The following is an 11,581-nucleotide window of genomic DNA, read 5'->3' on the forward strand; positions in this document are numbered from 1 at the left end:
ACTTTGTAACTCATTTCTTGTGAGTTCTTCAGATTTGTAATACAGAGAGTTCCTTATTTACAATAAAGAAGTTGAGTTCCTTCTCGATACTTTTTGTCTAAGTGTTATTTTGTAAGCATTTTGATTACAATTTTGTGATTCTTTTATGGAATCCTTCATTTTGTCTTGGTTTCTTCAAATGCTTAGCACAAGAAGTACATGTTATAGTGCAGGTCTGTGATTATGTATGTTATTCTGCTACATCAAAATTGTGAGACATCATTGTTCTCCTTTTTGTGAACATCAAAAAGCTAACCATTCATGAGAATCAATTTTGCAAACATGTGTATTTGAGTTGTGAGTTAAAATAGCTTCATTATTTGAGTAATTAATGAATTCAATTGCACAAAAGTCTTTTTAGTCTTTGGTGTATCACCTTTTAAGCATTAATTTTTCAGATTTTGCATATCCTTCTTACCCTTTCCCAAGTCAAAGTTTCAATAAGTTTTAGGTGATCAAAATGGAAGTCAACATATAATCCATAGGTCTACTCTCACTATAGGATACCCACAGTTTGAGAGTATTCCCATGTTGCACGGGATTGCAGAATTTCATATTTGCATCAGTGGTGCAAGAGAACCTAGAGTCTAGTTAACATGTCAAATAGATGTTTGAGTCTTAGGAGTTAGGGGTCATGCCATTTTGATTCAATAAGGTCTATTGAGACCATTTGTAATGTTATTTCATTTTTTCAAGTCTGTATGTCAAATTGGGAGTCATAATCTGCAAGTTTGTAAAGTTATTCAAAAGTTGTCAAAGTTGCCATTGGGATAGTTAACCCGATAAAGTGTCATCAAAATAGTTTGCTCTATCAAGATTGGAAAATACTGCTTAGCCGACTGTTCATGGCTATGCCGATAGACATCCAAATGCTTTGTTCAGTATAGCTATGCCGAAATAGGGACATCGGGGTAATTTTACTCTATTGGAACTGCATGAAATGGTTACTCTGCCTATATTAGTTATTCTAATGGGTGATCAAGACCTCGGTTCAGGATTTCTATTCCGATGTTAGTGTCCAACGTTGATTTGTCAGTTCAGGATTGTTATTTTGATGTCACTGTCTAATTTTGATTTTTCAAATTTTGGGAGTCAAACAATCATGTAGCCCAAAGGTCTGGTGTGTCTATGGGAAAGTGCAAAATTTGGTATGAATTGTATAAGCAATGGTTTGAAATAGGAGGATGCTATGTGAATTTTAAAAAATTGAATTTATAAAGTCTGATTTGAAATCATTGGCAACTAATTGGAAGCTCATTTTTTTGCAATTACTCTGTTTTCTACACTTGTATGGTGTTGTACATATTCTATTTGATTAGACAGTCATATGTATGGATAGAGTATTAAACTACCTTCCATTTGTAGGTGATTTGATTTTCTAATTCATTGGGAGGAAGAATTTATAGCAGTTTTCATGTGGTGACCTAGTTAGTTAGGGTAACTACGGTTTTAACAACAATTCGACCAATACTCTCACCTTGTCTTGCATCAAGTGGTATCAGAGCTTAGGTTCTTATTGGGAGTCTTGTGTGTGTGAAGTCTGAGTGGAAATAGTGATTGCATAGAAGGAGAAGGGAAAGATGCCTCCCAAGGGAAGTGTAGTCCTCACAAAAGAGGTGAGGTCAGTCAAGGAGAGCCAAGATGGTATGTTGGTCAAGATAGCAACAGTGGAAGCAGCTTTGAGGAGAACTAGGGTTGCTAATATGGATAGTGACTTGGAGGAAGAAGAAGTAGGTGAGCAAGGGAATGAAGCTCCCCAAAATGTACCCCAAGAGGAATAGTTGAGGCCGAAAGAGAAAAGTTAATGATGGTGCTCAAGGTTGTCAAAGGAGACCATCCTGACATGAAATTGGACTTGCCAATGTATGGTGGAAAGATGGATAATGAGGAGGTACTAGATTGGATAGATGCCCTTGATAACTATTTTGACTTCAAGGAGGTTCTGAAGGACCAAAAGGTGAAGCTGGTCAAGACTAAGTTAAAGGGGTCAGCACTGACTTGGTGGAATTACACTCAGCCAGAAAGATTGAGAAGAGGAAAGCCCAAGATTAACACTTGGGATAGAACGGTAGCAAAGGTGAAGGCCCAATTTCTATCGGGTGATTATGAGGTCCAAATTTTTAAGAGGTTGCAGAACATAAAGCAAAAATAAATGGATGTGATGACATATACAAAGGAGTTTCATAAATTGAGCCTGAGGGCAGGGCACCATGAAGATGAAGTGGAGAAAATAGAAAGGTATATGAATGGGTTGAGACATACCATACAAGATGAGTTGAGCCTAACTACCCCTAGGAGTGTATAAGAATGTTTTCAGTTGCCCACAAGAGAAAAAGAGAAGGTCAAGAGGAGGCAAGAGCAATAGGACAGAGGAAGAGGAAAGAACAATAGAGGAGGAGGAAACTTTGGAGGAGGTAGAACAAAACTCAAAAAGTATCAAGGGGAGACTAGTGGTCAACGAGAACAAACCATGTGCAAAGAGGTGGATTCAGGGGTAAGAGATCTAACACAAGAGGAAGACTTGGAAACCAAGGAAGGGGATCAAACACATTCTCAGGGAAGTACTTTCAGTCTGGCCAAGTTGATCACCCTACTTGGAGATGTCCGGACAAAGAGAGTACAAGCTCATATGGAGGAGAAAGGAGGACACAAATTTTTCATGAGGAAGAGGTAGAAAGTGTGAATTCACCTTCATTGCATGTAGCACCTGAGACTGGAGAAGCTTTTCTTATGAGGAGGACACTGATTAAAGTCCCAACCATCAAGGAACCACCACAAAGAAGATCTTTGTTTAGAACCACATGTAAGGTACAAGGACATGTATGTAAGGTGGTAATTGATTCCGGTTCCACTGATAATCTTGTTTCCATAGAGATGGTAGAAAAGCTAGGATTAAAGAGGATCCCTCATACCACACCATATAAGGTGTCTTGTCTAAATAAATGTCAACAAGTACTTTTCAATGAGTAGTCTTGGGTAGAGTTCAAAATTGGTTCTTATGAGGATAAAATTATGTGCGATATCATTCCCATGGATGTGTTCCACCTTCTACTTGGAAGACCTTAACAATATGACATGGAGGCCCAACATGATGGGCAAAAGAATGTCTATGTCATCAAGAAATGGGGAGTATCTTATACCCTTACCCCATTAAAGGAAGATGATATGGTAGTCCATGCAGGACCTAGTGTGATGGTGGTGAAGGAGAAGGAGCTCATGAAGAACCTAGAAGAAGAGGAGTGTGGATATGTCATTGTCGGGAAACCAATCTCAAAAGCAACAGATAATGACAGCAAGGAAGTCCCTAAGGAGGTGCAGACCCTACTTGACAAGTATGAGGGAATTGTGGTGAAGGAGTTGCCAAATTCCTTGCCTCCCATCGATGATGTGAGTCATCATATTGACCTAATCCCTGGTGCAATTATTCCCAACAAGGCAGCATACAAAATGACACCTCAACAAAATGAGGAGATTAAGAAGCAGGTCCAAGATTTGCTTGATAAGGGCTTGGTGAGGAAAAGTTTGAGTTCATGTGTTGTGCCAACTGTTTTGGCACCCAAAAAAGATGGATATTGGAGGATTTGTATAGATTCAAGGGTTATCAAAGAGATAGCCATTAGATATAGATTCCCCATATCCTGGATGGAAGATCTTATGGACAGGCTAGCCGGAGAAAGGTACTTTTTTAAAATTGATTTAAAGAGTGGTGATCACCAAATAAGGATCAGAGAGGGGGATGAGTGGAAGATAGCTTTCAAGACTAATGAAGGCCTTTATGAATGGTTTGTCATGCCTTTTGGGCTATCTAATTCCCCTAACACATTCATGAGACTCATGAATGAGGTCCTAAGAGAATTCATAAACAAGTTTGTAGTGGTATATTTAGATGACATATTGGTGTTCAGTGGGACAAAGGAAGACCATTTGATACACTTGGACAAGGTGTTAGGGAAGTTGGATGAAGAGAAATTGATGATCAATCTCAAGAAGTGTGAATAGATGAAGGAAGAGTTGGTATATTCGGGGTTTGTGATTTCACAAGGAACCTTGAAAATGGACCCACAAAAAGTAGAGGCCATACTCAGCTGGCCAACACCTAAATCAGTTGGGGAAGTTAGAAGTTTCCATGGTTTAGCAAGCTTCTAGTGCAAATTCATTAAGAATTTCAGTCATAGTGTGGCACCCATGATAGACACCATCAAAGGAGAGAAGAGCAGCAAATTCCAATGGACCAAGGAGGTTGATCAGAGTTTTGAGTACCTCAAGACAAGGGTAACACATCAACCTAGCCTTGCTTTACCTAATTTTAATAAGGTATTTACAATATAGTGTGATGCCAGTAGCTATGCCATAGGGGCAGTGTTGAGTCAAGAAGAGAAGCCAATAGCTTTCTTTAGTGAGAAATTGAATAAATCCAAAAAGAAGTATTCATCCTATGATTTGGAGCTATATGCCATGGTGCAAGCACTGAAAAAATAGAGACACTACCTACTGCCCAAGGAGTTTGTGGTATATACAGATAACCATGCTTTGAGTTTCCTAAACAGTCAAGAGAAGTTGAGTCATCATTACATGAAGTGGGTGGAGCAATTGCAGTCCTATACCTTTACCATAAAGCACAAGAAAGGGAAGGCTAACAAGGTAGTTAATGCTTTGAGCAGGAGGACAATGATGATACAAGAGGTGTAGCTTAAAAGTGTAGGAATTGATTCCTTAAAAGGTATGTATCAGAATGATACACTTTCATGAAGTGTTTGTTGTTTGTGACCAGTCACAAGGGTATTTTCACAGCGAGTATGCAGATTATGTATTGTGAGGTGGTCTTTTGTTCAAGGGGGCTCAATTATATGTCCCAAAGTGTTCCATGAGAGAGAAATTAATCAGAGAAAAGCATAGTGGTAGTTTAGGAGGACATTTTGGATATGATAAGACATTGGATCAAGTCAAAAGGTTTTACTATTGGCCTAATAAGCACTTAGATGTGAAGAAGTTTGTGGAAGGTTGTGGTATATGTCAGAGAGCAAAGGGGTCAAGTTCTCATGCAAGGTTGTATCAACCTCTGCCCATACCTAATAGACCATGGGAAACCATCAATGTGGACTTTTTTGGGGGTCTACTAAGGACTACAAGAGGATATGACAGTGTGTATGTAGTTGTAGACAGGTTTAGCAATATGGCTCACTTCATTGGATGTAAGACAACTAATGATGCCTCTCACATTGCAAGTTTGTTCTTTAAGGAGATTGTGAGGATCCATGGATTACCATTATCCATTGTGTCTGACAAAGATTCAAAGTTCATTGGACATTTTTGGAGGACATTGTGGAGAAAATTAGGAACCAATATGACTTTTAGTTCTGTCTATCATCCCCAAACGGATGGGCAGACTGAGGTTGTCAATAGGTCATTAGGCAGCCTACTGAGATGTCTAACTAAGGAGCACAATCAGTCATGGGACCTAATCCTACCACAGACAGAGTATGCATACAATGATTCAATCAACTGAAGCATAGGGAAGAGTATGTCTGAAGTCTCCCTGATTCAAATCTGCTTATTGAGAGATTTGAGTGGAATGGATAGGAAGGGTGCCCAAGGTGAAGACTTTGTAGCAGCCATGCATGACATCCATAAGAAGCTCAGGGAGACACTTAAGAAGAATGTAGACAAGTATAAGAGGAAGGCAGACTTGAAGAGGAAAGATGTACAATTCAAGGTGGGTGATCTAGTACTAGCACATTTGAGGAAGGAGAGATTATCAAAGGGAAAGTATACAATGTTGATGATGAAGAAGATAGGGCCATGTAAAGTGGTTCACAAGTATGGCAACAATGCTTATGAGATTGAACTCCCATCAAGGGTTGTTATCTCACCCATATTCAATGTAGCAGATTTGTATCCCTATAAGGAATCTGATTTTGTAGGTCAAGGAGAAGAAGGAGATGAAGATGTTGATATGGAATGGGTCAAGGACCTTCCACCTACTCAACCTATGCAACTTGAAGCCATTTTGGACTCAAGAGAAGTGAAGAGGACAAGGAGGAAAGATTATAAGGAGAACTTAGTCAAGTGGCTAGGACTACCAAATGAAGATGCCACTTGGATGTCAGAGGAGAATATAGCACAGCATGGGGTCTCAGTTGCAGATCTCATTTCATCAGGAGCATGAAATATTTCCTCTACAGGTGTATGGTGTAGGAGCACCTAGAGTCTAGTTAACATGTCAATTAGATGTTTGAGTCTTAGGAGTTAGGGTCATGTCATTTTGATTCAATGTCTATTGAGACCATTTGAAATGTTATTTCATGTTTTTAGGTTTGTATGTCAAATTGGGAGTCATAATTTGCAAGTTTGTAAAGTTGTTCAAAAGTTGTCAAAGTTGTCATTGGGATAGTTAACCCGATAAAGTGTCATCAGGATAGTTTGCTCTATCAAGATTGGAAAATATTGTTTAGCCGATTGTTGATGGCTATGCCAATAGACATCCAAATGCTTTGTTTGGTATAGTTATGCCGAAATAGGGACATCGGGGTAAGTTTACTCTATCGGAACTGCATGAAATGGTTACTCTGCCTATATTAGTTATTCTGATGGGTGATCAAGACCTCGGTTCGGGATTTCTATTTCGATGTCGGTGTCTAGCGTTGATTTGTCAATTCAGGATTGTTATTCCGATGTCTGTGTCTAGTTTTGATTTTTCAAAATTTGGGAGTCGAACAGTCATGCAACCCAAAGGTCTTGTGTGACCGTGGAAAAGTGCAAAATTTGGTATAAATTGTATAAGCAATGGTTGGAAATAGGAGGATTCTATGTGAATTTTGAAAAGTTAAATTTTTGAAGTTTGATTTGAAATCATTGGCAACTAATTAGAAGCTCATTTTTCTGCAATTACTTTGTTTTTTGCACTTGTATGGTGTTGTACAGATTCTATTTGATTGGATAGTCATATGTATGGATATATTATTGAACTACCTTCCATTTGCAAGTGATTTGAGTTTCTAATTCATTGTGAGGAAGAAGTTATAGCAGTTTTTCACTCGGTGACCTAGTTAGTTAGGGTAACTAGGGTTTTAACAACAATTCAACCAATACTCCCACCCTGTATTGCATCAATCGGTTGCAAATCCCTATGACAACACTTCCCTTGTTCTATCATTCCTCACAGGTGCATTTGGGATTATCTATATCCACCAAATCAACCATTTGTGCTTGATTATCATTACACTCACCACTTTAGAGAACTTGTCCACCTTGGTATTACCCTCTTGGTAAATGTGGGTTAGCTTAAAATCCTCCAATTGTTCTATGCTTTCCCATATTCATGGGATTAATTTCTTTAACTTCCTATTGGGGGTCTCTTAGTTTAAATGGTGTTGATTGTCATAACCCTCTTTCGGACCTTGATATGACTAGCTATTATTATTATTATTATTATTATTATTATTATTATTATTATTATTATTATTATTATTATTATTATTATTATTATTATTATTATTATTATTATTATTACTACTATTATTGATATTATTATTAATTTTATAGCAATGTTAGTTTTTGATGAAAATTGAATAACAATGGAATTAGTTTAAAAAGAAGAATTAAATAGTGGTGACACACTCGTGACATCATAATTTACTTGGAAATTATTTATTTCTCCAATATTCTAATTGGGCACATGGTGTAGGATAAATAAGAAGATTCTAGAAAAGAAATTTTAAAATTCAAAATATTAAGGAATAAATATTATATTTAGCAAATATATGACATGGAAGTTACAAAATTATTCTATGACAAGAATAATTCTATTCATGGTTTTTTATGACAAAGGAGTTACAAAATTCATTCTTGATAAAATGGAGGAAAATTCAAATTCAAATTCAAATTTTGAATGCATGGTCAAGTGTAACCCCCACTATGACAACAATCATTTTGCATGAAATTAATTTAGAAATTACTTATTTTTTCAATATGTTATTTAGCACATGTTGTAGGAGGAAATGAGAAGGTTCTAGAAGAGAATCTCAAATTCAAATTTTTGCATGTAACCCCCACTATGACAATAATAATTTTTGCATGGAATTATTTTGGGAAAAGAATATGGAAATCAATTAATTCTTTTGGTAGTGAGAAATGGTTCTCTTTTTCTATATATTGACTACTAGATTTTTGAAAAAGGGGAGTTCATTGTTTTGTGATAAAATAGTCTTTGAATTCTTACGATGTTAGTTTTTGATATCGTGTTATTTGTAGGAGAAAATTTTTAGTGATATTGTAGGATTTTAGAGGTTTTGGAGAAGATTTATTTTACCAAGTTAGAGGAAGAGGAATGAAGAAGGTTAGCTGGAGAAACGGGAAACGATTCGACAAGGAAAAGAGGAGATTCATGAAGAAACCAAAGGAGTTAGAAGATCTTCAACAATGAGGAAAGCTTTACCAGATAAGTAAATCTGCTCCAATGCAAAAATATAAAAAATTGAATCATAATATTGACTTAACTTTATCTTGAAGAAATATTGGTATAACTTCCTTTGCATTTAATTAATTTGTAAAATATAAATGTGATTAATTAGTATTCATAAGAAGTAGTGTATATAGTTATTTTGAAAATTTAAGTTTATAAATTTGAGGGTTTCTAATTTTTAAATAACACGTTGCATTAAATAAATAATTTGATTTTGATCTTTTATATATATTCATAAATTCTTTTAAAAAAAAAATTAAATAAATTTTATATTATGAGTATAATTTAATGTTATAAATATTATATTATAAAATATTATGTTTCAATTTTTAAAGATATTAAAGAATGAATAATAAAAAAAGATTAAAAAATAAAAAATAAAAAATCACAGAGTTGATTTTTGAAGCTCTCTACATGTTAGCAGTATGAAGTGTGGAAATCATATATCTACCAATATAATGTTTTAAATTTGAGAGATTTATTGATAGATATAAAGTTAAGTTATTTATTTAATGGTTTTATAATGGTGATTTGTAAAATTAAAATAATAATATTATATATATATATATATATATATATATATATATATATATATATATATATTTCAATCTTTAATATATTATCTGATTAAAAAAAAATTGGTCGGTAATAGTGATTTTTATTAATTACTCGGGATTTTGTACTGGCCCGAACCAGGTGGTGCTACAATTAGGGAGCCACCTCCTCAGATCCATCTCCCCCTTCAAAAGGGGGTTCATTAAAACTGTTCCCATTCTTATCCCGCTTACCCTTTTTACGCTTCACCTCTATCCATCCATATGATTTGGCATCCTCCAACAATTTCAGATTTTGAAAATCCATTCCAACCAACCCCTTACTATCCCAGCAATGATTCTCAGATTGATTCCCCTCATCCATGCCTGCATTTAAACCCCTTTGAGATCTAGGACCATCCTCCATCATCTGTACACCTCCAATAGCATCCTAAAAGGAGCTGCAACCCTCAGGAAAAGCTCCCTCGCCAACCAAACCACCAGCCAGACCTTGCCCATCATTTGAAAGTTCTGGAAACTTCACAATAGAATCATTGACCAAACCCCTGACATCCTGGTGAGATTTCAAAATCCCAACCACCTTCTCCACCGTGTAAGATTGGGGGGTAACATCCTTCCACCATGAAGCTAGATTCTTCACCCTACGCTTAGCACAGGACTCAGCATTATGTCCAGTTCTTAAAACATCTCCTACACCTAAAAGGAATCCCTTCATAATCCACCGACTGAAGCCAACTTCCCTTTGAAGTAGAAATAGAGATCTCCGAAGGGAGATCCATGGACGTATCCATCTCCACCAAGACACGAGCAAAAGTTGTATGAAGTAAATTAAGAGAGGCATCATCGGTCAATAAAAACTTACCGAGGGACTTTCCAATAGCTTCAAAACATGAGTCAAACCAGTATTGCAAAGGAAGGTTTGGAAGTCTAATCCATATAGGAGCCTGATCAAAAGATTCTGACTCGGGGTTGAAAGTCGAATGCCATGGTTTAAGCATCAAAGGATTATTGTCCTCCCAACACCATTGGCTACCACCAAGGATTTTATTTCTATCCTCCACAGTCTGAAACACCACAACAAAAAACCCTCGATCATGAGGGTAAATTTGCACACTGTCATCCATAATGGGCTCCCAATTATCAGAGATCCATTTATGCAGAGCACCAAGACTTGGCCAAAAACCCCTAAAACGCCCAATAAGCCCTAATATCGAAAAAACGAGCTCATTATGATCAACCTCTTTCTCCACCGCCTCTAACAAAGATACAGTAGTCGGCATGGCCGAGACAGCTGCATTCAAAATCGAAGGGCCCCAAATATCTCTATCGTGGGGCGAGCTCCACCTATTTGGCAGTGAACCTGCCCTCTGTTCAAGCATTGCATGGGGTCAAAAATGGGGGCGGAAGCCAGACACATGGCTGTCATGGGCATTTGAAGCGGCTGCCCTAAACCCGTGTCGCTCATTTGGGGACCCAAATCTACCTTGGTTTCGCTCTCTACCATCTTTGTGCTTCACCACGGACGCCCAACTGGCAGTGCCCCACTCGGAAGGGAAGCCACCGCGCCCCGCAGGAACCCTAACCCACGTAGCCACCAGCAGCGACATCGCAGATATATGTTATCTGATAATTTATATATATATATATATAATCTAAAATTAGAAACATCACATAAGATTATTAAATATTAAGCAATAAAATCAAACAATGGTTTTTTTTTACTTGTAATAAGATTAGATTTTTTTTGTAGACTATTTTTTTTTTTGATAGGTAATAGGTCGTAGCCGCAATATTTTGAATTATTATTATTATTATTATTATTATTATTATTATTATTATTATGTTTGATTAGATTTGACCTAAGACCTTCCCCATTCTATGGAAGGCCAAGAATCACAGCTTAGAATTCCACTTTAGATGTCCCTATTGGGAATTGAACTTGGGTCTCCACAATGAGAACCCAGTGTTTTAACCAGTTAAGCTCAATGCCTTGGACTTTTTTTTGTAGTCTATTGAATAGACTTGGTTAGGATTTTTTAATCCTACCTGAGGATATTAAAATAATAAATAAATTATCAAATTTAGGAAAAAAATATATATTATAATAATTTAAAACCCTACCTCATAAAATAATGTTAGGTTTTCATTTTTTGAAGGCATGGTAAATTTTATTATTTAATTGAATTTATTTATAAGAAAGATATTATTTAAAATTGAACATGCAAAATAATTAGCACTAATTATCTTCGAACATGTAGTGTCGCGGTTAAAACACTTCATTGGTGAAGCGGCTACCAAGGTTCAAACCCCTACTGGGCCATTGTGCTCACAGGCCTTGTGTCTTCGTTGGGTCGTTGTGCTCATGGGTTTGAACAAGTGAAGTGTGGGGATGAGGTCCCTCAATTGTGGCCTCACCGGTTCATAGCTCCGGGTCAAAAGCATTTCACGTGGCGCTGGAGGGCATGTCATGCCAGCATCATCAGTCACGTTAAAAAGTTTACCAAGCATTATTTTTAAAAAAAAATTA

This window comes from Cryptomeria japonica, chromosome 8 (assembly GCF_030272615.1).
Source record: "Cryptomeria japonica chromosome 8, Sugi_1.0, whole genome shotgun sequence".
Classification (NCBI taxonomy): Eukaryota; Viridiplantae; Streptophyta; class Pinopsida; order Cupressales; family Cupressaceae; genus Cryptomeria; species Cryptomeria japonica.